Source organism: Pipistrellus hanaki (genome assembly GCF_964339955.1).
Source record: "Pipistrellus hanaki genome assembly, chromosome: 5".
NCBI lineage: Eukaryota > Metazoa > Chordata > Mammalia > Chiroptera > Vespertilionidae > Pipistrellus > Pipistrellus hanaki.
The window spans coordinates 60,740,511-60,765,022 of NC_140507.1; the positions used below are offsets into that span (position 1 = coordinate 60,740,511).

Genomic DNA, 24,512 nt, shown 5'->3' on the forward strand with positions numbered 1-24,512 from the left:
AGAAAATGTTGATTTCCTTTTTATACAAAGCCCTTGGCTAGCATTCTCCATTTTCCTATGAAAGGGAATGAATACAAATATACTGGAAGCACAATTTGAAACTCATTTTTATCCCAATGTCAGATTTTATTTTCTCCTGGCTTTCAAAAACTAAACGAGGGACAGATCATTATTATATTAGGTATTAGATATCATGATTCATTGGATAAAGAACATTGATAGTATTTTGACTTAAAATATAAATTAATGGGCTTCTCATCAGAATCTCAGGGTGGAAAACATGTGTGCTTTTCCTCTGCATTCACTTTTCATAAAAATAAACCCACTATCTCATTTCATATGACATATATTTGATTGTACACTCTTTAAGTGCAAAAGTACCACCTTGTGTTGTAGTTGATATGTACTAGTCAATAAAATTTGAATGGATAGATTAAAATTTGAATTAATTCTTAAACTTATTATTTTATAAATAATTTACACTTATCCAAAGAACTTCTTATGCATAAACATTTCATTTTTTCCTATCATTATTCAACTAGAGGCCCAGTGCACGAAATTCATGCATGGAGGTGGGAGGGTTCTTCAGCCCAGCCTGCACCCTCTCCAATCTGGGACCTTCCTTTCAAGGGATGTCCGACCATTGTGACAGGGACCAAGGACTGACTCCCATCCGCATAGCATGCTGTTCGGTCATCCATCCAGGTGTGATAAACGCTGGCTCTTTATATATTAGAGTGTATATACACATATTTCAATAACCAAGAGAATAACCATAGTTCTCTATTATTCATTATTTATATAAAATTGTAATTTTGTGAAAAAATATAGCTATTTCTATTTGTAACACAATCATAAAAGTGCTTTCTTTTGCCATTACAACTTTAACTTCGTTTTGTAGCAGAATGTTTTTATGCATAAATCTGATTTTATCTAATTATTAGAAGGCTTACATAAAGTTGAGGTTAATAAAATTAATATATTTTGATACTCTAAAGAGGATACCTTTAAGTGACAGTGTTAGTTTCTACTGCTATTTCAAAGCAGTGGAAAATCAAATAACAACTACACTAGTTTGTGGCTATTGTTTTAATTTGTGCTATAGTACCACAGTTTTTAGTCACCATGCAAATAACTTATTATTATCTATCTATATAAAAAGCCAGCTACTGTAATGGCCATAATGATCCTAACAACCGGTCACTATGATGCCCACTGTGGTCAGCAACCCAGCCTAATCAGGGTGTGGGGCCTGCTGGTCAACCTTGTGGCCTATCCCCCGTGATTGGACTCTCCCACCCCAATGAAGAGCAGGCCACTGGCCAAATGCTCCCTGCCTTCCCCCCATCCAGCCCCGCCCTCTATCAGCCCACCCCACCACAATAGGATCTCAGGCCCTTGCCCCGACCAGCCAGCCCCAATTGCACACCCCTACCCCATAGGGGGCAGGGATGAGCGGCCAAATTCCTGCAGTCCCTCCCCTTGGCTGGCCCTGCCCCAGATCAGTCCCCCACTCCAATAGGGGGTGAGGTCAGCTGGCCAACTTCCCAGCTCCTACCCTGGCCAACAATGACCCCTATGGGCCCCCACTTTTCTGATCTGCCCACAGCCCTCCCTCCCCCCGCCAGACCCACCCCTGATCTCCCCCTTATCCCTATAGGGGGCAGGGCCAACCTGCCAACCACCCATAGCCCCTCCCCAATGCCAACCCCAATTGGGGTGTGGCCTGCCAGCCATTCATCCACAGCCCCTTCCTCCAGTTGCCCAGCACTCATCAGACCTGATCAGGGGGCTGGCTGGCCAACCTCCCACAATTTCCTCTTCCCAACAGACTCAGCCCAATCTGGTTGGATCCCACCCATGCGCAGATTCATGCACTGGGCCTCTAGTTAATAACAATATTATTACTACTGTAAATTAGTTTGGCTTCACTGACCCCACTGGATATGTCTTAGAGATCACCAGGATTTCATGGATTCCTCTCTCTCTGAAAAGCAATGGGGAATATCTGGGGGTGTAGATAAAAAAAAACAAAAACAAAAACAAACAAACAAAAAACAAACAAGTAGAAATAGATCAAGGGCATAGACATTTTCCAGCATCTAATCTCAGAGTGTAATTTATACAATTCAGGAGAAAAATCAAGAAGGACTTCAATATGTGAGACAAAAATGTTTGGTAAGTTTTCTGATACACAAATATTTGTGAAGAAAGCATCTGTAGATTTTTCATGAATATGTCAAGATTTTATTAGCATAGATTATTATGCCTATTTCCCTATGCCTCAGTGACAATTTTGTTCTTTTTGCTCATTCATAAAAGAGATCCTGTCTTTAACATACTTACTTATTTTAGAAGACAGATGAAAGACAAAGCGAGGGAAAAATGTCTTTAACAGGTATTTGAAGATTAACTGATAGTTTGTACTTTAATACCTATGTTTGAATTGTCCCTATTACTTCCTATTAGTAAAGGATGGATTCTTGCTTTCTACTTTCTTAAGAACTTTTTTCCTCATTAATCATGAAAGATAATTTAAAATTTTCCATGAAAATATATTTCTCATCCTTGATTATATGTGAACACCTTTTATTTGCCCAAACAAGGTATTAGATTTGAATATCAAAACATACAACGGTATGAATATACCTGCTGTAATTAAACTAATATTTGATAAATACAATAAGAGTAATATATTTTCATGCATGTATTTTCCTGAAACATATTAGACATCAGTAGCTTTCATTTATAATCAAACACAAATATTAAAGCAATTTTTGTTAACGTTAAAAGCAGAAATAATATGTGTGAAATTACTAGTGTCACATTACTACTATTAAATAAACATGCCCAAATATTAAGGTCCTATTTCTTTAAAATAAAGGAATACACCCAAGGTACAAGGCACAGTTAACTCTGACTTTGCAGGAAAGTAAACAATAACCTGCTGTCCCTTGAGATGGTACAAGAGATAATTAGGACAGACAGGTACTCAGTAATTGTTTTCATCGAAGTTATTATAATTCACTAGTGGCCCGAGGCACAAAATTCATGCTTGAAAGGGGGGGTTTCCTCAGCCCAGCCTGCACCCTCTCCAATCAGGGACATCCGTCTCACAATCTGGGACCACCGGCTCCTATCTGCTCAACTGCCTGCCTGCCAGGTTGCCTTTAACTGCCTCTGCTTACCCACCTGATTGCCTCTAACTTCTCTGCCTGTCTTCCATATTTCCCCCAACTGCCCTCCACTGCCGCCCAATTTGGTTCTGATTGGTTGGTTTCTATGCCAGTCAGTGTCTCTGGGCCTATCAACAAGGCCTGATCAGAAAGATGAGGCTGATCAGCAGCCCCAGGGGAAGCCTCGAGAGAAATGGAGGCATGGCTGCTAGACCTGCATGGAGAGAAAGAGGCAAGTGCTGATCAACAACTGCCACACAGGCTACAGATCAGACCCTGTTTTTTCCTTCAGGCCTCTCTCTCCAGGCCTGATTTGCATCCCCTTTAGCATTCAATGCTGGGTCACTGCACCTGCAGCCACAGAAGTCAGCACTGTGTCGCCACAGCAACCCAGCACTGACTGCAGGACTGGCTTCCAGTTGGTTGAGCCTCTAGTGGTGACAGACCCAGGGTTTTTATATATTAGGATCATAAACATGGTATGGCTCATTAATCCATTGCAAACCATTACTATACATTCAGTCTCTGTGGTGCATTACTTACTGTGCAAACAAACAATAATACAGAAAACTGGAAAGGCTTCCAAACTAGCAGATTGATAGCAGAAATTACTCAGCGAATGAGAAAGCCTTCAGCAGCTTCAGAAGTGCTTGCTACATAAGAATGATTAAGCATTTCTGTACAAAACCACAAATCACAATAATGATCAGATGAAAAGTTTCAATAAGAAACCTAAATGCACCAGCTGGCCTCCATCACACAGCAATGTTACAATGTAAAATGATGACAGTCTGAATCGTAGGGCTGGCAGCTTCAGAATGCTCTGTCTCAAGTTAGCTCTCTGTTTTGACAAGCACATCATAAAGAAAAACTGACAAATCAAAAGAACATCAAACATTTAACACTTGCAAAGGGAAAAACAAAAGCATAAATGATTTTCCATACTGACAGCTCTTAAAGTTCTAGAAAGCATTTTTTAAAAAGCTCTGTAACACTCTGTAAAAATATGTATAATATTCCTAATCCATACTAAATTTTGACCATTATGCCTCAATACAGTAATGGAAGGTGTTTACTGGAAAGTAAACACATGTGGGCTTTTTAAAAATAATAAACTATAGATCATATATAGATGATGTATTATAGCAATGTGCACCTGAAACCTACATACTTTTGTGAATTAACTAGAGGCCTGGTGCACGAAATTCATGCATGGAGGTGTCCCTCAGACCAGCCTGCACCCTCTTCAATCTGGGACCCACAATCCAGGACCCACAATCGCTTGATTGCCCCTACTGCTTCTGCCTGCCAACCTGATCACCCCCTAATCACTCCCCTGGCAGCCTGATCAATGCCAAACTGCTCCCTTTTGGGGCTGATTGGCCCTAACTGCTCTCCCCTACAGGTCTGGTCACCTCTACTGGTCTCCCCCAATTGCCCTCCCCTGCCAGCCTGAGCACCCTCAACTTCCCTCTCCTGCTGGTCTGGTTGCCCCCAACTGCCCTGGTCCTCCCCAACTGTCCTCCCCTGCAGGCCTGGTCACCCCTAATTGCTCTCCCCTGAACACCTGGACCATCCCAACTGCCCTCCCCTGCTGGCCTGAACCCCCACAACTGCCCTCCAATGATGGCCATCTTGTGGCAGTCATCTTGTGTCCACATGGGGGTGGCCATCTTGTGTGTTGGATTGATGGTCAATTTGTATATTATCTCTTTATTATATAGGATGTCACCTCAATAAGTTCAATAAAAAATAAAGTCTAATTGTGACATTGAATTTTGCTGCTGTTCTCAGTCTTAAAATTTGAAAGACAGATTTGGACCTAGATAAACACATGGCTCAACCTCTCACTTCCCTTTGGTCCTTATTTTCTTAATGCAGCCATTCCTGGTTACCCTATTTAACCTTACAGTCAGGGGTCTTCAAACTACGGCCCGCGGGCCACATGCGGCCCGCAGAGGAGTCTGATCCGGCCCGCCAGGTTTTTTGGGCAGTGAGCGCAGCCGAGGTGTTACAGTAGGAATTAGTAGTTCATATAGTCCGGCCCTCCAGCTCTCTGAGGGACCGTGATCTGGCCCCCACTTTAAAAAGTTTGAGGACCCCTGCATCCACTCCTTCCAGTTCAACAACATATTCCATCGTTCTCCTTTACTTTCTTTTTCTCCATAAAACTAGGTTTCCATACCTCTCTGGTAAAACCCATGAAACAAAGACTTGCTTACTAAATATTTACTGCAGGAACAAATAGAATGGATTATTACAATTTTTAATATATTTTTATTGATTTTAGAGAGGAAGGGAGATGGAGAGATAGAAACATCAATGATGACAGAGAATCATTGATCGGCTGCCTCCTGCACACCCCACAACTCAGACATGTGCCCTGACCTGGAATTAAATAATGATCTCCTGGTTCATAGGTTGATGCTCAATCACTGAACCATGCCATCAGGGTTAGACTGGATTATTATGTCTAGTTTAAGAGCTCAATCAATCTAACTGTTAAATATTACATGTTTTTACCACTTGCTTTATCATCTCTAGAATCTGCCATTTTTAGAAAACTAACATTTGTTAAGATATCCCAGATACTAAATATGCTATCTAATTATTTTCCTCTATTATATTATTTGTCTTATAAAATTAATTTTAAATTAATATTAAAATGTAGCCAATTTTTATATGAGAGATTCAAATGAAATTCAGAAAGATGAAGCAGAATGCCCAACTTCATAGAATTAATAAGAGGCAAGCAAAAATTCAAGCCAAAATCTTTATTTTCACAATAAAAGAAGGTGTTCAATGATTATTCTCTATTTACTATACTTAAATATGGGCTATTTTTGTTGCTTTCAGATATTTTATTCAAAACATGATGCTTTCTTATTAAATATATATTTTAAATATTATGTTTTTAATCTCTTTCTAATCATGTTGTATTTCTTAGCACAGTACAAGTCAGGGTTGAGTTACTTTTAAAGGTTTTATTTTATGTGAAGTCAATTAAACTAACTCATACTTAATGACACTTAATCTGCTATGAACATTTATAAAAGACCAGATATATAAAGAGTTATAAATGTCATGAATACTTTAAAATATGAGTTATGATTGTTTTTAAATAGGGAAGAGAGGATTATTTGTAAAAGTTCATAAGCATACATTTTCTGATAATACTGTCATTTTTATTTGCCAATTTTTAAAACAACTGTCACTTTAAATCACAGAAATTCCAGAATTGCTTTGTCTACTACTACTTTCATAGTCATGTGATTGATTGAATATTCATGTTTTCAATTTTAGAATACATATTTTCAAGGACACTTTTAGGGTTTGTGTATCAGGTAAGTCTGAATGAACATTCTAGAGTAAGTCATTTAAACCTAATGCTTCTGAAATGATTGTTCATTGATAGTGAAGCCAGAATCTGATAGTCACTTTTCTTTTTTTCAACCTTTGGAAATCTTCCATTAGTTGGGAAGGATGCCAAAGCTTTCTTCTCTGAAGAAGAAGGATGTAAAACAGACTGAATCAGTATAGCATTACAACAATTTTCTCTCTCTTGGCAAAACTACAAATGCATACACACAAAGATTTTAAATTCCTATTAGCAACACAAGCTTTTGACTCGAATCTAGCCGTGATTCAAAGTTACTGCTACAAATCTGCTTACGTCTCTATTGACTCTTGAAACAAAAGGACGAGTCTTCCATTACAGAGGAAGCATGTATTGATCCAGGGTTTGTGAGTCAGTCTACCATCAAGTATATATTGGGTCGGCAGCTAAGTAATTGCGGATTTTTTAAAGAAAATCAAAGACAATTTTTTCATGGAACTAAATAACTTTATTCTGTAATGTATTGCCCATTTTGATCAATGACATTTTGCCATCTTTCAGGCAGCATCATAATCCCACGTTCAAAAAACTTCTGTTTTTTATTAGCAACAAACTGAATCAGGTACGATTTGACATCATCATCATTATTGAAATTTTTACCATTCAAGGAGTTTTGTAAAGATCGAAACAAAAAGTAATCAGATGGTGCAAGGTCAGGACTATATGGTGGATGTGGCAAAACATCCCAACCAAGCTCCATTAATTTTTGCCAAGTGACCAAAGATGTGTGTGGCCTTGCATTGTCATGATGGAATACAACACCTTTTCGATTTGTCAATTCGGGCCACTTTTCTTCAACTGCATTGTTTAATTTCGTTAGTTGTTCAATGTAGACATCAGAATTGATCGTTCGGTTGGGTGGTAAGAGTTCAAAGTAGACAATTCCTTTGTAATCCCACCAAACTGATAACAAAACCTTCTTTTGATGAATATCAGCTTTTGATGTTGTTTGAGTTGGTTCACCTGGCCTGCTCCACGATCTTTTCTGCTTGATATTGTTGTAAACAACCCATTTTTCATCGCCAGTTATCAGTCGTTTTAAAAATGGATCATTTTCATTACGTTTCTTTAGCAAATCGCAGCTGCTAATGCGTTGCGTTAACTGTGATTCTTTCAGTTCGTGAGGAACCCATGTATCGAGTTTTTGAACATAGTCAAGTTGTTTTAAGTGATTTTCAATGCATGTATGTGATACATGAAGCTTCTCTGCAATCTCACGTGTTGTACTGTGACAGTCCGAATTGATTATTGCTTTGATTAGGGCGTCATCAACTTCAACTGGACGACCAGAGCGTCTTTCATCTTTGAGTGAAAAATCACCAGAACGAAATTTGGCAAACCAATTTTGACACTGCCGTTCTTTTAAGGCTTCGTCACCATAAACAGCAAATAACTTTTTATGAGCTTGTGATGCGTTTTTCCCTTGCGGAAATAAAAAAGCAAAATATGACGAAAATGTTCCTTTTGATTTTCCATTTTTCAACGAACGCCAAACAAAAACTACAAAACAGATCAAAAAACTTTTTTTACTGATTAACAGCTGAATAGCCAACTATCAAATACAAAATGTGTTTTACATTTGTACTACGTCTGCAAACCTAAAAATTCAACTGAAGCCATATATGTGTGAAACCCGCAATTACTTAGTTGCCGACCCAATAATAACAATGTTTTCACTAACTCTGGACCAAGAACCACATGTATAATATTACAAGCAGAAATTTCTCAAGTTAAGGTAGTTGAGCCCTTATGTTCCAAAAGTCATATTTCTCATTTGCTCTTTCTTTTCTTTTTTAAATTACATGTTATCAGTAAGAATATCTGGCACCTACCTCCAACCCCAGGGTCCTGCCTAAGACAGCACTGGGAAACGACAAGCAGAGTTCAGGCCAAATAAAGAAAAAATTCAAAGCAATCAAAGCATGCCCACACGAGTCAAACAGGAATAAGGTTAAAAGAAAGGGGAAAGACTTAGTGTTGAGACTAGAACATGAACTCAGTTATTAGAACAAAACATTAATGTCAAAGCTGGATAAATCTATGTCCTGCCTCTGGTTTTGGGTTAGAGTCTCATGGTACTAGTATGTACAAAATACAGGGGAAAGGACAACGACTAATATTTGCTGTCCATGAAACATGCACTAAGTTCAAAGTAATACATAAATTACCAAATATATAATCTATTTAAAATAGTATATAACATAGCCGCAAAAAGAGAGAAGAAGAAGAAAGCTCTGCTTAGTAGGAATAAACTCAAAACATTTTATAAAGTAAACCCATATAGAGAAGATAATGGGAAATTCAAGGGGAAAAGAAAATTAATAAAATCTATGTTTATATGTGAATAAAATATTTCTGTAAATATTTAAAATACACTGAAAATATCATTTGATCCAGGGAAAAAAAAGTACTAGATAGTATGGGACAAATTAGGAGGGAGTCATTTCCCTGTATATAATTTAGTATATTTTAAATATGTGAATCAATCCTTATTCAAATAACAATAAAAACACCACAATAAATGTTTTTTTTAAATATGTATTAGTGCTAAAAACTAAGGACCTGCTTACACAGCCTTTAGAAAATATGTAAGAAATAAACCTTTCACAATTTAATGTCTACAGATTTACATGCATCTGCACACATTTTCTTTTTTGTTTCTGTTAAGACTGAGGAAGCACCTCTCTTTCTAACACAGAATACTTTCTACACATCCACAGGTAGATGGGAACTCTCACGCCTCACTCTCGCAAATACTTTGATTCTGTTTCTCCCACACCACACAACTCTCCTGGCTTCACTGAATGCGAATCAGTACCAAAAGCTCTCTGGCAATGAGCTCAAACCCTAAAGTAAAACAAATTAAAACAGTATTACAAAACCAAAAATCTTAATATTTATAATAAGACTCGCATCATTTTCTCCTAGAACATGTCTTCTATTTCCTTCACTCCCCTAACTGTTCTACTATGAATTGCAATCCCAAACTATCAAAATTTAATAGTCCTTTTCCCGTGAATATCACAGTCAACTTCTCTGCAGAATGGACACAGTCAACATTTTCCTCCATGTTAACATTTCTCTCTTGGCTTTGCTTTCACCATAGACTCCTGGTTTTTTTCTACTTCATCAGTTGCTCCTTCTGTTTCCTTTGAAGGCTCTTCCACTAAGCACTGCAATTTCCCAGGGATTTGTTCTTTTCTTTGTTTTCAGCCTCTCCCTCATCCATTTCCACAAATTTCATATACTGGAAATATCGCTGGCCTTTTAAAACTTAGCAATGTTTAAAATGGAGCTCTAAACTTATTGTTCTCACTTCCAGGCTTAGAGAAGTGATTCTTAAAATGGGGTCACAATCTGCCAACGTGACTAATACAATGAGTTGAAAATCAATGTAGACTGTTATCTCCCCTTGGCTCTCCATGTGAAATTAATCAGTGGGCCTTGTTGTTTCTACTTTTAGGGTGTATCACCGATGATCCACTTCTCTTCAACACCTATCCTAGTCTAGGCCACACTCTAGTTCATTTGTCCTCCCCTGCTCATATGATGTCCTTATTCAGGGCCTTCACACATGTTTCCTCTGCCTCCTCTGCCTCACTCTTCTTCCTCGACTTTACCTGATAACTTCCATTTAATCCTCCATGTGCATGCCTTGATGTCATACCCTTATGAGGTCTGACAGCTCTATCAGTTAAGGTAGCATACCAATTCCATCTTGATCACATAGTAATTGCATAGTGTATTTACATACCTATTCCTTAATTTAAAAAAAAAAAACATATTAGATTTTACCCTCTATAAAAGAAAAATGGATGTCTCCTTTATTAACTAATGCCATTCTTATAACTATGACCATATTACAGGTAAATAATAGCTGAATGGATGAATGAATGAAAACATACACACACACATACATGCATGCATATATACACAAATAAATATAATACCATTACTATTCCCAAGAATTTGTGTGTGTCAATTAAGAACTCAATGCAAAAGATATTACATGTTTTTAAATGGAGTTTACTAAAAATATAAAGCTGTCTTTTTATAATTTAATATTTGTCTTTCTTCTGTCACTTATTTTTTGCAATTCCACATTAAATTATAAATGCTGTAGATGAAAAAAAACATATTTTAAGTCCCTCCAAGTAAATAATTTAAAATCAATTCTAAATTTCACTAATTGAAGAATATGCAGTGTGGACTCATTCTGTAGACTGCACATGATTTAGAAGATTTATACATTTTAGTAACTAAATTGACAGACTTAAAATGAGTAGAGAAAATGTAAAACTCAAGCCATTTTTATTTTGTAGACATATAGGTGTCCCTATATTTCAAGAGCCAGATCTGCACTCAAATGATGTATTCATAGGAACTAGGATAGTAGCCAATTGCTGATAAAGATAAGTGGCAATATTTGTGATTTATTAACCTGTCTTCACCAAGTCCTTTCCTGAGGTAATTGTCCAATGAAAATAAATAGAGCCCTTGTTAACAAGCTAGAGTGGTACAACTACATAAAGTGAAATTGCATTCTAAAAAGACAATCATTAACTTTCAGACTGTTTGTTCCATATAGAATTAAGTCTATTCTCAGCAGAGTAAAATATAGCAATAGAATAGTAGAAAAGAGACCATACATATGACCATTAATTCCATTTCTGCCAATTTTGCTTTTGTCAACTATATTCTGTTATGTTACATAACGTAGCCCAAAATTGCATGAAAATAAAATAGACTACTCAATTTTTCAAATATTTTATACTTAAATGCATATTGTCTCTATATGGAATTATATGGTTATATATCTATTAAATTAACTTGAGACTATAGTATATTTTATTCTTATTTTGGAATTCCCACAATAGCTAGCACGTTGCCTAACTCATAGTGGGTACTCAATAGATATTCACCGAGTTGAGAATGTTTTTTCACATTTACTTGAATATAATAGAGTAATAGGAAGAGCATGCCAGCTGGGCTAATTTTTGTCTTTAATAATCAAGCTTTTAGTTTATTGCATAGATACACCTACTTCTTGGTTTTATACCTGAGTTAGGAAATATTTTGTTCAGAAGAAAATGGGTAATTGGGATCTAGAAGCCATGAAGAGTAGACAGGATTATCTATATTAAATTGCAGACAGATCACTAGAATTCTCGTTTATATTACACAGTGTTTTACAAAGTATCAAACTTTAAAAAGATATTAGCTTGTGATAAAATGTAATAAATAACTTCAAAATGCAATGGGTATTTAATTTTAAAGTGTGCCTTTAACATTTTTTCAATATTTTATTTAACATTTTTTCAATTTTTTATATTACATATGTGTCCATATCCCCTCATTGCCCCCCCCAACTCCACTCCCAAACATGCCCTCAACCCCTCACCCCCAGTGTCTTGCATCCATTGGTTATGCTTATATTTATGTAAAACACCTTTTCTACTTGTGCAATGGAAACTTATCTGGCCACTGGGTAAAGCTAGCAATAAAACTACTGGCCCCGCAATGTGTTAAAAGTGACATGTTTTAGCTTCCAGAAGAAGCCCAGGGCATAATATTCTTTATAATGACAATTTTATTGTTTTACTTATTAGCTTTTTGAGTCCACTACTGAGACTAGGAATGAAAATAGGTAAACTCCGGCCCATTTTCTCACAGGATTGCTTAAGATGGTTTGAAACAGCATCAAAGTAGGAATGCCCTTCCAAAATGCCTGCCATCATCAGCTGACTGGAATGAAGACTTAGTGTGACCAAAAGAAGTGTCAACATGTGGAATTTTCTGGACTCATCATTTTGGAAACATGAAGATTACAGTGGAAACTTGCATTTGTGTCAAACCCTTCTGTGAAAATGGAATGACACTACATTGTATTACACATCTCCTTTTTAAAAAAAGCTCCCGTGTCTATTTGTACTCATGTCTCTGTTTTAAGAAAAACATTCAGAACTTAATGTTTTGCTCAATATTAGAATTTTATGAATGAAAAGACACCTACAATAATCATACTCCTTGAAAACCATTCTACAAAGCTATGAAGTCTTAACGTGGTCTATAAATATTAAATAATCATAACCACATGTTTCTGGCCATCAGATTAACCACAGGACTATATAAGCCAGTGAAGAGATAGACTTTTATTTTCATGTTAAAAAGAATGTAAACAATTCTTTTAGAGAGAGATTTATTTATTCTATGAAGCTAACTGGAAGAAATAGATATTTTTCTCTCAATGGAAAATGTTAACCTTATAAACACCAGAATAAAAAAAAAATATATCTTGGTTTAGTACATTTGTGCAAAATAAATGGATACAGTTTAAGCTGACATTATATTCCCTTCCCCCAAGCTCTAAATGTTTAACATATCTTTCTCCTTTTTCCAACAACTGTGCATCAAAATATATGGAATTTTGAATCACAGAGAGAATCTGAAAATGAAATTTCACTTCAAAATTAATTCTTCCAAATTCTCCAAATTTATAAAACTATTATTCCTATCGATCTCACTGATTCAATGCCACAGTAAAATGCTGGGAAGGAAAACACTTCAGAGTCAAGTTTTTACCCTGTTGACTTGCTCAAGAATGTCTTTTTTCTCTTGTTTTACAGTTATCTTCTGGTCATACAGAAGATATGGTGCTTGTGTGACAGAAAAGGACATGCCACATTCAGATGAGGTCCCTACTAGATAAGCTATGTAAACCCCTTATCCGCTCTCCTTTTGTTTTTAACTAAAGTAAAATGTGATGAGATATTTACTATGACTCCATCATATACTTCCATGATTTTCCACCATTAAAGCCATTCTCAAACACTACTGATAGTAAATTTTAATATACCAAGCTTATTTTTCTTCCATTTAATAGTCAGATGAGACTGTTTCTTGGATGACCTTTCACATGATAATTCAAGTGACAAAGTTCCTTGTATCTTGTGGGTCCACTATGCCCTTCGCCTTAGAATTATGTGCTAATTGCTCATGGGTAGGTAACAAGGAGGCAGTCATGCCATTTCTTTACCATCTAGACCAGGGGTCTTCAAACTACGGCCCGCGGGCCACATGCGGCCCACAGAGGAGTCTGATCGGGCCCGCCAGGTTTTTTGGGCAGTGAGCGCAGCCGAGGTGTTACAGTAGGAATTAGTAGTTCATATAGTCTGGCCCTCCAGCTCTCTGAGGGACCGTGATCTGGCCCCCACTTTAAAAAGTTTGAGGACCCCTGATCTAGACTCTGAACTGACTCTGGTTGGAGACACAATATCTAGCCACATGATTTCACAAAGCAAGAGCTGAAGGGATGCTGAAAACTGTTGTTCCTGACTGACCAGCAGCCATGTGCCAGCAACAAATCTCTGTGCAATGGAACCAGGATTTGTTGTATAGCCAGCTGTCTCTGCGCTTAGATGATTATGAACGAATATAAATTACATATTCAAAATCACAATGTGAATAGAGAATTGAATAAGAAGCATTGAGTTTCATATTTTGGTACTAAATAGGTCCAACATTAAAACTGTATTAAAGTATTTACTGTATATATTTTAAATCTAGAAGAACTAAATAAAAGCAGGTCAAAAAAAGGAAAGAGCATTCACTTACATATAGCAGCACATGACTTTAAGTATCCTAATTATTTAGCTACATCAATCAGTGACAGAATGAAGGCTTTCTACAAAGCTGAAAAATTAATGTGCTCCAGCCCTGAAGTCCATTATGCAGAAATACTATTGTCTGTCTGCCAACATTTGGCTAGCAGGAGGTTTAGCTATAATTTATCCAAGATGTTGGATTCTTTAGTAAAATGTCGGTAATAGAAAGTTTGGGTCTAAGATTTAAAATGTCTTGATTAAAATGAAATGTAATAATAGCAGGATTGATCATTGAAAAATCACAATATTAAGGATAATAATACAAATTATCTAAAATACTAAGAAATAAAATTGATTAGCTGCAGAGGAAAGTATTTAGAATGAGAAATACTCATTTGATATGGCTATTACCAAAAATATGTAAAACAGTAATTAGCACCTCATAGCACCTGCCTATCAAACACCAACTACTTCAAAAAATAATAGATCTAAATAGTAGTTAGAATAAATGCACATTTTGTCACAGTTTAAATATCTAGCATATCTTTTCCAATATTGGGATATTTTATTAAAACCATCTTCTTATCTAAAAAAACAACAACAACCAAAACAACAACAACAACAACAACAAAACTATACCCCACCCCCCCCAACACACACACACACCCTGCAGCTCCAAAATATGCTTTGGTACAATCAAGTCTCTTTAATTTTCCATTATATTTTTGCCACTAAATATTTTTTCATGTTTCTTCATGTTACATGCTACAACTTGAAACAAACGACTGGTATTAACCACCACTAGTTACCCAATCCATCCATTATTTAAGATGCAGTTATAGACACACACACACACACACACACACACACACACACACACATTTATTGTTGAAACTGAAGAGAGATTATAATACTTTATCTATACCAATTTTTAAAAAATAAAACTTTAGTTTTTCAGAGTATAAAATTCACAGAAAAATTGAGGGGATGGTATGTAGACTTGCCACATTCTCCCAGCTCCCAAACATGCATACCCTCCTCCATGTTCAACATCTCCCATCACAATGGTAGATTTGTTACCTTTAAAAAAAATCCTCACCTGAAGATATGTTTTTAATCATTTAGAGAGAGTGAGAGAGAGAGAGACAGACAGACATTGGTCAGCTGCCTCCCCTATGTGCATCGAACCAAGGATTGAACATGCAACCTAGGTATGCCCTAGCTGCGAATCAAATCCACAACATTTTGGTGCACCAGGGGACTCTTCAACTAAGCCACCTTGCCAGGGCCATTTGCTACTTTCGATGAACCTACATTGACACATCCTAATCAACAAAAGCCCATGGCTTACATATGGTTCCCTCTTGGTACTATAAGTTCTATGGGTTTGGATAAATATATAATGGCATGTATCCACCAAATGGCAACACACAAAATAGTTTCAATGCCCTCAAAATCCTCTGTGTGCCACTTAATTATCCCCACTCACGCCCACCCCCAATGCCTGGCAAACACTGGTTTTTCTACTGTCTTCAGTTTTATCTTTTCCAGAATATTACAGAGTTGGAATCATAAACAAATTATATAACCTCTTTTTGACTGGTTTCTTTAACTGAATAATATGCATTTAAGATCTCTTCATGTTGCCCAAACTGGTGTTGCTCAGTGGATAGAGCGTTGGCCTGATGACTAGAGGGTCCCCTGTTAGATTTTAGTCAAGGGCACATTTCTGGGCTGTGAGCTTGGTACCCAGTAGGGGGCGTGAAGGAGGCAGACGATCAATGACTCTCTTTCATCATTAATGTTTCTATCTCCCTCTCCCTTCCACTCTGAAATCAATAAAAAAAAGTTTTAAAAAGATCCCTTCACATCTTGATAGCTCATTTATTTTTAGTGCTGTATATGTTCCATTGTCAGTGTATCACCATTTGTTAATTTACCTATGGAAGGGTATCTGCATTGCTTCCAAGTTTTGGCAGTTATGGATAAAGTTGCTCTGTGCAGGTTTGATTTTGTACATTCACTTTTTTTCAACTCCATTGGATAAATGCCAAGGAATGTGATTGCTAAAACATATGATAAAAGTATGAATATTTATCTACCTTTTTGTCTCTTTAAAGACCTCCACTAATCTTTTGTCTATTTGAAAACAGCTTCACCAAGCAATATTTGAAGCTTCTCTTGTACTTTTTTCTAATTCTCACTCTCTTCCTTGTAAAGAGATATGAAGTAAGAAAATGGCTTAGGAGTAAATGAATTCCTTATGTTTATTACTCATAGTGTGCTGTCAGCTGGGTTCCATGTAGTCCCTGTGTCATTATCACACAGGCTTCTCGAGGCTGACTGCTCACCTTGCTCCCTTCTGTGGACGGTCATCATTCAACTCTGTTCTCACAGCCTACAGGTATCAGGAGATGCAGGAGTGTACACAAAAGTCCATTGATGAGCATTTCGTAGACAAACTTCAGAGCTGATATGTATGGCAAGCAGAACTGGAAAAGACATCCGCTCACACCCAGCATGTCCTTCCTCACGGTGGTTTCATACTCAGAGGAAGTAGCCTATTAGTCTTCCGGACCCCTGGGGAAATCAACGCTATCTGAGAGGCCACGAGGGGGCTTACCTACAGACAATCATCACTGACAGTATTCAAGGAGGAACTCAGCACTCAAGAATTCCTCTCATATATTTTGAACTTCTTGGTCTGTAGCCCCTTTCCTGGGGGCATGGGGAATATGGGCTATGGTAAAAGATATAAACTAGAAAACCATTAAAGACAACACATTTGTCCAAAGGACAGCAACCTAACAACATTCAGAGGAACAAACATATGCCTACTGCCTTGCTATTTTTCTTTAAAAAGTGGCTGTTTCTCACTTTTTCCCTCTACATAGGACACATTGCCCCCTTTCTCTCCACTCTAAACTGGAAAAAATCACATTATTCCTTTTACTTGAAATATAATATTGAATTTCATCTGCTAACACCATGACAGGAGTCAACCAGTACATTTTATAAATACTGTATCAACTGCAACTCAGCAAATCAACCTGTAGCTATTAAATAGTATATACATAGCTATAACACAGGTAGATAAAAAGTGTTGCTGATGTGCTATGGGCATAACGGTGAAGGAGAATTTAATTCTACCTTGGGCTCGGAGACCTGTGGGAGAAAGCTGAATAGAGGTGTCTCAATAATTAATGTTTATCGAGTGCTTACATTGTGCAAAGCGTTTTACACAAATTATGTCTTTAATTCTTATAAAAACAGAGGGAGACAGATCGTGTAATTATCATCTCTGCCGTATAAAAAAGAAAACTGAGTATTGGGGAGTTTAATACACTCAAAGCCATTTTGATACCAAGAAATGGAGACAGATTTCAAAGGCGGCCAGACTAGTATCAAATTACTCACATTAACCATTATGCTAAAAGCCTCTTCAGACATGGAACATTTGCCAGGAGAACAAGAAAATAAGTGGGCAGAACATTTCACTAGGAAAAATACTCAAACACAACAAAAACCTATGATCACAGGAATACAACATCTTTAAAGAAGAAGAGCACTAGCTAAGCATTATACTGTTCCTACTATGAATCAGGTACTGTTCTATTTGTTTTTGTGTATTAACTCCTTAATTCTTAAAACAACATCATCAGAAAATACCTTAGAAAAAAAAATCCCTTCTTTACAGAAACACAGAGAGTTGAAGTAACATGCCCAAGATCACACAGCTAAGGAGAGCGGGACTAGACTGTGAAGACAGGCAGGCTGGCTCCTGACACTGCCTTCACTCACACAATGAGTTTCCTGCTGCAGTAAGGCTGCAAATGTGCCACAGGGAAAGCTGCAGACCAGGCTGTGAAGCTACATGGGCCAGCTTATGAAGGGCCTATGCCAGAGATATTGGACTTTAATCAACAGGTCCCTGATTTTCCACAGGAGTGGAAAGGATGCCACAACAATGATCTGTGCTGTGCAGTGAAACAACAAAGCCAGCCCTGACCAGTTTGGCTCAGTGGATAGAACATCAGCCTGTGGACTCAAGGATCCCAGGTTCGATTCCGGTCAAGGGCATGTACCTTGGATGCAGGCACATCCCCAATGGGGAGTGTGCAGGAGGCAGTTGAATCGATGTTTCTCTATCATCGATGTTTCTAACTCTCTATCCCTCTCCTTTCCTTTCCGTAAAAAATCAATAAATTATATTAAAAATAAACAAAACAACAAAGCCTATGGTTGTCTTATTTTCACATTTGAGAAACATGTATTTTTTTGTGTTAAGTGGAATACCTAAAATAAAACTTGGCCAAATCAATATCTAGATGTACATTCTAATGAATTCATTTTTTTTTTCCTTAAGAGAAAGTCTGAGGTAGCTAAGGGTTATACACTCTTGAGAGTGATAGCAGAATAAAAGAAAACCCTAAGAATTATGTGTTCAGCAAGAAAGACTGTTAAAATATGTTAAGAAGCAGTACCTTAGGCAATGGTTATCCAAATTATCATAAAGGAATATAAGATTGTTGAAAATAAAGTTACCTCTAAAGTACTTAGAATGTCTCAGTTATATGACATACTTTATAAGTGTTCATATGTTTCCAAAGACATGAACACATAGCCCTGGCTGGCATGGCTCATTTGATTGGGCATCCCCCCATGCATTCACCAGTGCGATTCATAGTCAGAGCACATACCTAGGTTGTGGGTTTGATCCCTGACAGGGATTGTACAGGAGGAAGCCAATTGATGTTTTACTCTCACATGGATGTTTATCTCTCTCTTCCCTTCTCCCTTCCTCTTTCTCTAAAAATAAATATGAATATATTTTTAAAAGATATTACTGCATTATAATCAAAAGAAAAAAATTTAGGAATCTCTATGCAGGCAGTCTGACATCCGTCAAGTGGTCTCAGATTGGATAGGGTGCAGGCTGGGCTGAGGAACACCCCCCCACACCCATGCATGGATTTTGTGCACCTGGCCAATAGTACAAAATAAAATTGGAAGGAAAAAAATGGGTAATTTTTTAAAGCCTGGCAAGCCATTATATATACATAGTACATTAGACCATCTAAATAATTAGTTATATTACCATTGTGGAAAATTTATGGTTGTATTTAAGGTCTTATTGTTCATAAAACTATTTAGTTTTAACTGGTAATGATAACGTGGCAAAAATCCAGCACAAGGATATGGATATCATTCTTATTTGTGGCCAAGTATTTACAGAAAAAATAAATAAATTTATGACCTTGAAGATGATATATTTGGATAGTTGACCCAATCTTCTCCAGTGGCTACTGTGGTCAAAGCTAGTATAAAACACACAATGAGACTCTTAATCAGGCTATTTCTTTGACTTCAGAAGACAAATACAGTCATGAGCCTTATAATGAGATTTCAATCAACAATATGCCACATACATAATGGTGGTCCCTTCATTATAATGGAGCTGAAAACTTCCGCTCACCTCATAGTCATCCTAATGTCCTAGTGCCCATATTAATGCTATCAGTTAGAAATTTCTGGGTACAGTCATCTGGGTCCCTGTGACCTTCCCATAGACATTCTCCTTTCCAAACCAACTTAGAACTGAACTGATTCTTATGCATATATATATATATATATATATATATATATATATATATATATATATGGTTTTTTACAGAGAGGAAGTGAGAGAGAGTTAGAAACATCGATGAGAGAGAATCATTAATCAGCTGCCTTTTGCACACCCCCTACTGGGGATGTGCCCGCAACCAAGGTACATGCCTTTGCCCGGAATCGAACCTGGGACCTTTTGTCCACAGGCTGACACTCTATCTACTGAGCCAAACCGGGTTTGGATGATTCTTGTGGTTCTTATTCAGATTGCAATATGCCCTTCAGTGATAACCATGGGAGCGCAGGCCTGAGGTTCTGCTTTTATTGGGGAAGAGGGTGGGGGACTAGAATGCTAGGACTCACTCTTCACTGGTTAATTTAAAACATAAGAGTGGAAATTTAAAGTGCAGAAAGAGAAAAAGACAAGTAGCCCGGATGTCCATTTATCAAAATCAACCAAGACCTGAGACAAAGAAGCCTCCTTGGGCTCAGGAGGCCTGGCTCTCAATGTAGGTGTGTGGCTGGCCCTGTGTTTATTGCAGAGAGCCTTCCTTGAAGTGGGTGCTGTCTTTGAAAGGGATTCCTCTCTGAAGTACATGACTTGGCAATCACATCTTAAACCAGGCCCTTGTATTACAAAAAGAAAGGGCAATTGGCAAGGGTTTGTACTGCAATCACTGACTCCTTTGTGATGCTGCTGGCACAGACAAACCCCTACTTACTGTGCTGTCAGTCCCATAAATCCATACCATATTCATTGTAATAGGAGGCTATACCATCTAGGTTTGTGTAAGTGCACTCCCTGACAGAATGTACCCCAATCATGAAGCAGGGCATGACAATATTGTTATTTAATACATAAAGTAAGGAGAAATTTAGCAAATACTCTACTTATTTATAAATCTAAGGCAAGGGTACACCAGTTTCTTCAGCCAGTTGTTATGGACTCACTGCTCCCTCATAGTTCCCTATCCCGCTCTTCCATTTTTTTCTGGCAGTGATTCATGATTAGCTCATTAAATGAGAGCATTTTAGTATTTGTGGATTGACTCAGGTCCTTCTCAGATCATCTTCAACAAATAAGCACAAGGCTCATGGAAAACAATTTTTAGACTTACGTGATCTATATTGACCAGTTCAATTGATCAAATTAGTCATTTTTTAAATGTTCTACAAATAGCTATTTTAATACACTCTTCAAAGAAAATATATACTCGTCACCATGTCAAGTTCTAAGTATAAGGTGGTGAATAAGACATAGACCCCATCTTCATAAAATTTCCAGATAATTAAAGAAGATTGATGTGATACAATTCATGTATGACCCATGGAGTGAGGGTTACCAGATGGGAAGCTCAGTGTTCAAAGGGAATGAAGAAATGGGTGTGATATCCAGCTGGGAGTCAGGGGTGGTCTTAGGAAGACCTCATTGAAAAACAGGATTTCCCCTGCAAAGGCACATAGCTACTTCACTTTTTTCAGCTTTTATGAGATCAAGGGAGGAAGAAAAAGAAAAGTTGTTCCATTAGATGAAAATTAGAATTTCTAATCTGAACTATGTAAATATCCAACATTTATTAAGTAAGCCCCTTTTCTGTTTTCTATACATCTCCATAGTAGACACAAACCCCTAAATTTAAGATCTACATAATTTATAATAGCCGCCCTCATTGATCAAACTGCTTGGCAATACTCCCCTTCCCTGAGAGTTGTAGAAACATTCACTTAGGTACTGACGTCCTCAAAGCTAATAAAACATATCAAATATTAATCTTACTATCAATTCTTTGGAAACTAGTTATTTATTTATTGGATTTAATGTATATTGAGTCTAAGTTCTAAAATAGTGTCTATCAGAAACAGAACAGGACTGAATTCTGTTTCCATAAAACACTTTGAAGTCCTCCTACTTTAAAGCATAGCTCTCACTGCTAGAGCTGCAGCCCACCTGTGCACCTAAGAGGAAGCTGGCAGTGGCTCTCTATTTAGGATGCTTTTCTTCCTGCTAAGAAAACATTTTATTGGTTTCTGAGGGTCTTTAGCTAGTTAGGAAGGTTTCCTTTTGTCCCTGGAGTCTTTGGTTAATCATAAGTTAGAGAAACCGTGAGACAGCACAGTTGTAAAAAAGCATGGACTTTGATGTTAGCAAATATAGACGGGAATCAATGCTCTGGCCATTCCTAGCTTTGTGATCTGGAGTCAGGAACATCAATCTCTCCTGGCTTTGCTGTTCAGCAGTTTCAGAAAGGAGTGTCCCTCTGCCCCAGGCACCATACTAACTGTGAGGTCTGCATTTGCTCTTTGACTTGGATTCAGGAGGCCAGGGGTGAAATGGCAAATGAGCCTCTTCAAAGGTGTTAAGTGTGGGTAGACAGAAACCTGTCCCTGGGTCTCAAACTGTGAGAGAGAGAAAGCAGTGTTTGCTTTTATATGAAATCATTGACCAGGTCTCTGTAACTTAGGTGAGACATACAGAATTCATTTCAACAGCACCCTCCTATTGATTTTCTTTCTATATGATTTAATTTATATGTAGAATCAAAAAACAAAAACAAAAAACAAAAACAAAAAATAAATGAATAAACAAGACAGAAACAGACTGAAGTATAGATAGAAAGAACAAGTTCATGGTTGCCAAAAGGGAGTGACATTATATGTTTTTTAAATTTCTTTATTGATTAATCCAGTGGTTCTCAACTTTTCTACTGCCACGACCCTTTAATACAGTTCCTCATATTGTGGTGACCCCCACAATATGACCCATAAAATTATTTTTGTTGCTACTTCATAACTGTAATTTTGCTACTGTTAATGAATCACAATGTAAATATCTGTGTTTTCCGATGGTCTTAGGTGACCCTGCTAGTGGTTCTCAACCTGTGGGTGGTAATCCACAGGTTGAGAACTGCTGCTGTACAGTCTAAGACCATTGGAAAACACAGATATTTACATTGTGATTCATTAACAGTAGCAAAATTACAGTTATGAAGTAGCAACAAAAATATTTTTATGGTTGGGGGTCACCACATGAGGAACTGTATTAAAAGGTCGAGGCATTAGAAAGGTTGAGAACCACTGGATTAAGGTATGACATATGTGTCCTTATCCCCCAATTACTCCCCATCCCCTCACTTATGTCCTCATCCCTCTGGTGTCTGTGTCCATTAGTTAGGCTTATGTGCATGCATACAAGTCCTTTGGTTGATCTCTCTCCCTTACCCCCACCATCTGCTACTTCCCTCTAAGGTTTGATAGTATGACCAATGTTTCTCTGTCCCTAGATTTGTTTTTGCTCATCAGTTTATGTTGTTCATTATATTCCATAAATGAGTGAGATCATGTGATATTTATCTTTCTCTGACTGGCTTATTTCACTTAGCATAATGCTCTCCAGTTCCATCCATGCTGTTGTAAATTGTAAAAACTCCTTTTTTTACCTCAGCATAGTATTCTATTCTGTAGATGTACCACAGTTTTTTTAATCCACTTACCTGCTGATGGGCACTTGGGCTGTTTCCAAATCCTAGCTATGGTAAATTGTGCTGTTATAAACATAGGGGTGCACAGGTCCTTTCTGATTGGCATTTCTAATTTCTGGAGATATAGAAGTAGGATCACTGGGCCTCCTATTGATTTTTTTCAAGTAAAAACCCACTCACTACCCATTCCCCCATACATCATTTCACATACTGATATTTTAAATGTTTGGTGGTTAATTAATATTGGTTAGTTAATTGATATCCAAAGGCTTTTGGAACCCCAAGGAAATAAGCAGAAAAATACAATTCTGGCCCAAAGTTTGTGTTATCCCTTTGCAAAACCAACAAAGAGGTCGTGACAGAGGGGATATATTACCTATAACTCCGTGTCACCCTTCTGGGCCTTCCCACAGTATGTTGACTTAATAGAAATGCTATTTCTAGCAGGACTTTTATACTTATGTGCCCAAACTGCCTTCTCTAGCTCCCTCTCCCGCTCACCTAAAGGTACATTATTGATATGCCATGACATAATTCTTTGTTCCTGGTGAACTCATTTCCAAACCCTCTATCTTGGTTGCGTTAGCCTGCCTCAGTATTTGAAATCTGCCAATAGAGATTTGAAATTATGGAACAAAGACTTATAATCTGCTCCGCATATAATAAAGGGTTTTTACCCATGTGTGCCTTTACATTAATAAGGAACAACAAAGAAACAAATATTGGCTATTCTCTAGATATGCTCCTTATATTTATTCTCTAGTGTTCTTACTCTCTGTCCGTTGTTGAATATGAATAATAGAATGTAGATGTAAGTACACTAAAGCTAAAATCTGATTAGTCTCTCAACATACCCAGAGAAATCCCCATGATGCTCATTTGATGAAAAGCACAACACAAATTAGGCCCACTATCGGAGAAAAGAGCAACTCTCATAAAAAGAATCCCAAACCCCAACCAGGGATCACTTCTGCAACCCTGGTGCATCAGAGTGATGCTCCAACCAAGGGAGCCTCCCGGCCGGAGCAGACTTCTTTCAAAGTAATAAAGGGAATGGATATACGTGCTTGCTTCAGTCAGCTATCCAACGATTTCACTTTTGGTTGTTGCAAGTGCCAATCCTCAAACTCAGCAGCAGGTTTCACAGGATATTCCTAAATTACTGATTATTCTCCAAATAGAGTCTATCTTACAGGAGCAATGGGGATCATCATAAAAGATATCTAAAACCCTTTTTTCTCTTACA

General features: G+C 37.4%; 1 protein-coding gene across 2 annotated transcripts in view; it reads right to left on the reverse strand.

Moving 5' to 3' along the window:
* The window catches only part of SPOCK3 (SPARC (osteonectin), cwcv and kazal like domains proteoglycan 3), a 302,561-nt gene that overhangs the window by 114,040 nt on the left and 164,009 nt on the right, over window positions 1–24,512 (reverse strand). The window lies entirely within an intron of this gene.